This window comes from Ranitomeya variabilis, chromosome 2 (genome assembly GCF_051348905.1).
Source record: "Ranitomeya variabilis isolate aRanVar5 chromosome 2, aRanVar5.hap1, whole genome shotgun sequence".
NCBI classification, from domain to species: Eukaryota; Metazoa; Chordata; class Amphibia; order Anura; family Dendrobatidae; genus Ranitomeya; species Ranitomeya variabilis.
In genome coordinates, this window is record NC_135233.1 from 489,208,520 (window position 1) to 489,214,519 (window position 6,000).

The window sequence follows — 6,000 nt, forward strand, 5'->3', positions numbered from 1 at the left end:
CCGAAGGTCATTTTGAGTACTTGGTGATGCCTTTTGGGCTCTCCAATGCGCCTTCAGTTTTTCAGTCCTTTATGCATGACATTTTCCGGAAGTATCTGGATAAATTTTTGATTGTTTATCTGGATGATATTTTGGTTTTTTCTGATAATTGGGATTCGCATGTGGAGCAGGTCAGGTTGGTCTTTAAAATTTTGCGTGAAAATTCTTTGTTTGTCAAGGGCTCAAAGTGTCTCTTTGGTGTACAGAAGGTTCCCTTTTTGGGGTTCATTTTTTCCCCTTCTGCTGTGGAGATGGACCCAGTCAAGGTCCGAGCTATTCTTGATTGGACTCAGCCCTCGTCAGTTAAGAGTCTTCAGAAGTTCTTGGGCTTCGCTAACTTCTACCGTCGTTTTATCGCTAATTTTTCTAGCATTGTGAAACCTTTGACGGATATGACCAAGAAGGGCTCCGATGTAGCTAACTGGGCTCCTGCTGCCGTGGAGGCTTTCCAGGAGTTGAAACGCCGGTTTACTTCGGCGCCTGTTTTGTGCCAGCCTGACGTCTCACTTCCCTTTCAGGTTGAGGTGGATGCTTCGGAGATTGGGGCAGGGGCCGTTTTGTCGCAGAGAGGCCCTGGTTGCTCTGTTATGAAACCTTGTGCCTTTTTCTCTAGGAAGTTTTCGCCTGCCGAGCGAAATTATGATGTGGGCAATCGGGAGTTGTTGGCCATGAAATGGGCATTTGAGGAGTGGCGTCATTGGCTCGAGGGTGCTAAGCATCGTGTGGTGGTCTTGACTGATCACAAAAATCTGATGTATCTCGAGTCTGCTAAACGCCTTAATCCGAGACAGGCCCGCTGGTCATTGTTTTTCTCCCGCTTTGATTTTGTTGTCTCGTATTTACCAGGCTCAAAGAATGTGAAGGCCGATGCTCTTTCTAGGAGCTTTGTGCCTGATGCTCCTGGAGTCGCTGATCCTGTTGGTATTCTTAAAGATGGAGTTATCTTGTCAGCTATTTCTCCGGATCTGCGACGTGTGTTGCAGAGATTTCAGGCTGATAGGCCTGAGTCTTGTCCACCTGACAGACTGTTTGTCCCGGATAAGTGGACCAGCAGAGTCATTTCCGAGGTTCATTCCTCGGTGTTGGCAGGTCACCCGGGAATTTTTGGCACCAGAGATCTGGTGGCCAGGTCCTTTTGGTGGCCTTCCTTGTCAAGGGATGTGCGGTCATTTGTGCAGTCCTGTGGGACTTGTGCTCGAGCTAAGCCTTGCTGTTCTCGTGCCAGCGGTTTGCTCTTGCCCTTGCCTGTCCCGAAGAGACCTTGGACACATATCTCCATGGATTTCATTTCTGATCTTCCGCTATCTCAGGGCATGTCCGTTATCTGGGTGATATGTGATCGCTTCTCCAAGATGGTCCATTTGGTTCCTTTGCCTAAGCTGCCTTCCTCTTCCGATCTGGTTCCTGTGTTTTTCCAGAACGTGGTTCGTTTGCACGGCATCCCTGAGAATATTGTGTCAGACAGAGGATCCCAGTTCGTTTCCAGGTTCTGGCGATCCTTTTGTAGTAGGATGGGCATTGATTTGTCGTTTTCGTCTGCTTTCCATCCTCAGACTAATGGACAGACGGAGCGAACCAATCAGACTTTGGAGGCTTATTTGAGGTGTTTTGTCTCTGCTGATCAGGACGATTGGGTGACATTCTTGCCGTTGGCTGAGTTTGCCCTTAATAATCGGGCTAGTTCCGCCACCTTGGTTTCGCCTTTTTTCTGCAACTCTGGTTTCCATCCTCGCTTTTCTTCGGGTCATGTGGAGCCTTCTGTGTCATGTTCTCAATGGCAAGAGAACATAGCATCAGCATATATAGGAACTAGCTCTTGGAAGATGGGAACTGAGCTGACCATGAACTAAACCTAACGCACAACTAGCAGTGGCCGGGTAGCATGCCTACGTTGATTCTAGATGCCCAGCACCAGCCGGAGGACTAAATAATGCTAGCAGAGGAAAATATTAGTCCTAGCTCACCTCTAGAGAAATACCCCGAAAGGAGACAGAGGCCCCCCACATGTATTGGCGGTGAATTAAGATGAAATAACAAACGTAGTATGAAAATAGGTTTAGCAAATTTGAGGTCCACTTACTACATAGCAGAAGACAGAAAGGACACTTTCATGGTCAGCTGAAAACCCTATCAAAACACCATCCAGAAATTACTTTAAAACTCTGGCATTAACTCATAACACCAGAGTGGCAATTCCTGTTCACAAGAGCTTTCCAGACACAGTAACGAAACTACAGCTGTGAACTGGAACAAAAATGCAAAAACAAACATGGACAAGAGTCCAACTTATCTAGTAGTTGTCTAGGAGCAGGAACAAGCACAGAGAGGCTTCTGATAACATTGTTGACCGGCAAGCAACTAACAGAGCAGCAAGGTTATATAGCGACTCCCACATCTTGATGGGAACAGGTGAACAGAGAAGATGAAAACACCAGTTCAATTCCACCAGTAGCCACCGGGGGAGCCCAGAATCCAAATTCACAACAGTACCCCCCCCTCAAGGAGGGGGCACCGAACCCTCACCAGAACCACCAGGGCGATCAGGATGGGCCCTATGAAAGGCACGAACCAGATCAGAGGCATGAACATCAGATGCATTCACCCAAGAATTATCCTCCTGGCCGTATCCCTTCCACTTGACCAGATACTGGAGTCTCCGTCTGGAAACACGAGAGTCTAAGATTTTCTCCACAACGTACTCCAACTCACCCTCAACCAACACCGGAGCAGGAGGCTCAACGGAAGGCACAACCGGTACCTCATACCTGCGCAATAATGACCGATGAAAAACGTTATGAATAGAAAAGGATGCAGGGAGGTCCAAACGGAAGGAAACAGGGTTAAGAATCTCCAATATCTTATACGGGCCGATGAACCGAGGCTTAAACTTAGGAGAAGAGACCCTCATAGGGACAAAACGAGAAGACAACCACACCAAATCCCCAACACAAAGCCGAGGACCAACACGACGGTGGCGGTTGGCAAAAAGCTGAGTCTTCTCCTGGGACAACCTCAAATTGTCCACCACCTGCCCCCAGATCTGATGCAATCTCTCCACCACAGCATCCACTCCAGGACAATCCGAAGATTCCACCTGACCAGAGGAAAATCGAGGATGAAACCCCGAATTACAGAAAAACGGGGACACCAAAGTGGCAGAGCTGGCCCGATTATTGAGAGCGAACTCTGCCAATGGCAAAAAAGCAACCCAATCATCCTGGTCAGCAGACACAAAACACCTCAGATATGTCTCCAGGGTCTCATTAGTCCGCTCGGTCTGGCCATTCGTCTGAGGATGGAAAGCGGACGAAAAAGATAAATCTATGCCCATCCTAGCACAGAATGCCCGCCAAAATCTAGACACGAATTGGGTCCCTCTGTCAGAAATGATATTCTCAGGAATACCATGCAAACGAACAACATTTTGAAAAAACAGAGGAACCAACTCGGAAGAAGAAGGCAACTTGGGCAGAGGAACCAAATGGACCATCTTAGAGAAACGGTCACACACCACCCAGATGACAGACATCTTCTGAGAAACAGGCAGATCTGAAATAAAATCCATCGAGATGTGCGTCCAAGGCCTCTTAGGAATAGGCAAGGGCAACAATAATCCACTAGCCCGAGAGCAACAAGGCTTGGCCCGAGCACAAACGTCACAAGACTGCACAAAGCCTCGCACATCTCGTGACAGGGAAGGCCACCAGAAGGACCTTGCCACCAAATCCCTGGTACCAAAAATGCCAGGATGACCTGCCAACGCAGAAGAATGAACCTCAGAGATGACTCTACTGGTCCAATCATCAGGAACAAACAGTTTATCAGGTGGGCAACGATCCGGTCTATCCGCCTGAAACTCCTGCAAGGCCCGCCGCAGGTCTGGAGAAACGGCTGACAATACCACTCCATCCTTAAGGATACCTGTGGGCTCAGAGTTACCAGGCGAGTCAGGCTCAAAACTCCTAGAAAGGGCATCCGCCTTAACATTCTTAGAACCCGGTAGGTATGACACCACAAAATTAAACCGAGAGAAAAATAATGACCAGCGCGCCTGTCTAGGATTCAGGCGCCTGGCGGTCTCAAGATAAATCAAGTTTTTGTGGTCAGTCAATACCACCACCTGATGTCTGGCCCCCTCAAGCCAATGGCGCCACTCCTCAAAAGCCCACTTCATGGCCAAAAGCTCCCGATTCCCAACATCATAATTCCGCTCAGCGGGCGAAAATTTACGGGAAAAGAAGGCAGAAGGCCTCATCACGGAGCAGTCAGAACTTTTCTGCGACAACACTGCCCCAGCTCCGATCTCAGAAGCGTCGACCTCAACCTGAAAAGGTAGAGCAACATCAGGCTGACGCAACACAGGGGCAGAGGAAAAACGGCGCTTAAGCTCCCGAAAGGCCTCCACAGCGTCAGGGGACCAATCAGCAACATCAGCACCCTTCTTAGTCAAATCGGTCAATGGCTTAGCAATATCCGAAAAACCAGCAATAAATCGACGATAAAAGTTAGCAAAGCCCAAAAATTTCTGAAGACTCTTAAGAGAAGAGGGCTGCGTCCAATCACAAATAGCTTGAACCTTGACAGGATCCATTTCAATGGAAGAGGGAGAAAAAATATATCCCAAAAAGGAAATCCTCTGTACCCCAAAAACACACTTAGAACCCTTCACACACAAAGAATTAGACCGCAAAACCTGGAAAACCCTCCTGACTTGCTGGACATGAGAGTCCCAGTCATCCGAAAAAATCAGAATATCATCCAGATACACAATCATAAATTTATCCAAATAATCGCGAAAAATATCATGCATAAAGGACTGGAAAACTGACGGAGCATTTGAAAGACCAAAAGGCATCACTAAATACTCAAAGTGGCCCTCGGGCGTATTAAATGCGGTTTTCCACTCATCCCCCTGCCTGATTCGCACCAAATTATACGCCCCACGAAGGTCAATCTTAGAGAACCACTTGGCCCCCTTTATGCGAGCAAACAAATCAGTCAGCAACGGCAATGGGTATTGATATTTTACAGTGATTTTATTCAAAAGCCGATAATCGATACATGGTCTCAAAGAGCCGTCTTTTTTTGACACAAAGAAAAAACCGGCTCCTAAGGGAGATGACGATGGACGAATATGTCCCTTTTCCAAGGACTCCTTTATATATTCTCGCATAGCAGCATGTTCAGGCACAGACAGATTAAATAAACGACCCTTTGGGTATTTACTACCCGGGATTAAATCTATGGCACAATCGCACTCTCGGTGCGGAGGTAATGAACCAAGCTTGGATTCTTCAAAGACGTCACGATAGTCAGACAGGAACTCAGGAATTTCAGAGGGAATAGATGATGAAATGGAAACCACAGGTACATCCCCATGAGCCCCCTTACATCCCCAGCTCAACACAGACATAGCTCTCCAGTCGAGGACTGGGTTGTGAGATTGCAGCCAAGGCAATCCTAGCACCAAATCATCATGTAGATTATACAGCACCAGAAAGCGAATAATCTCCTGGTGATCCGGATTAATACGCATAGTTACTTGTGTCCAGTATTGTGGTTTATTATTAGCCAATGGGGTGGAGTCAATCCCCTTCAGAGGAATAAGAGTCTCCAAAGGCTCTAAATCATACCCACAGCGTTTGGCAAAGGACCAATCCATAAGACTCAAAGCGGCGCCAGAGTCGACATAGGCGTCCGTGGTAATAGATGACAAAGAGCAAATCAGGGTCACAGATAGAATAAACTTAGACGGTAAGGTGCAAATGGAAACAGATTTATCAAGCTTTTTAGTGCGCTTAGAGCATGCTGATATAACATGAGTAGAATCACCACAATAGAAACACAACCCATTTTTCCGTCTAAAATTCTGCCGCTCGCTTCGGGACAGAATTCTATCACACTGCATACTCTCTGGCGACTTCTCAGTGAACACCGCCAGATGGTGCACTGGTTTGCGCT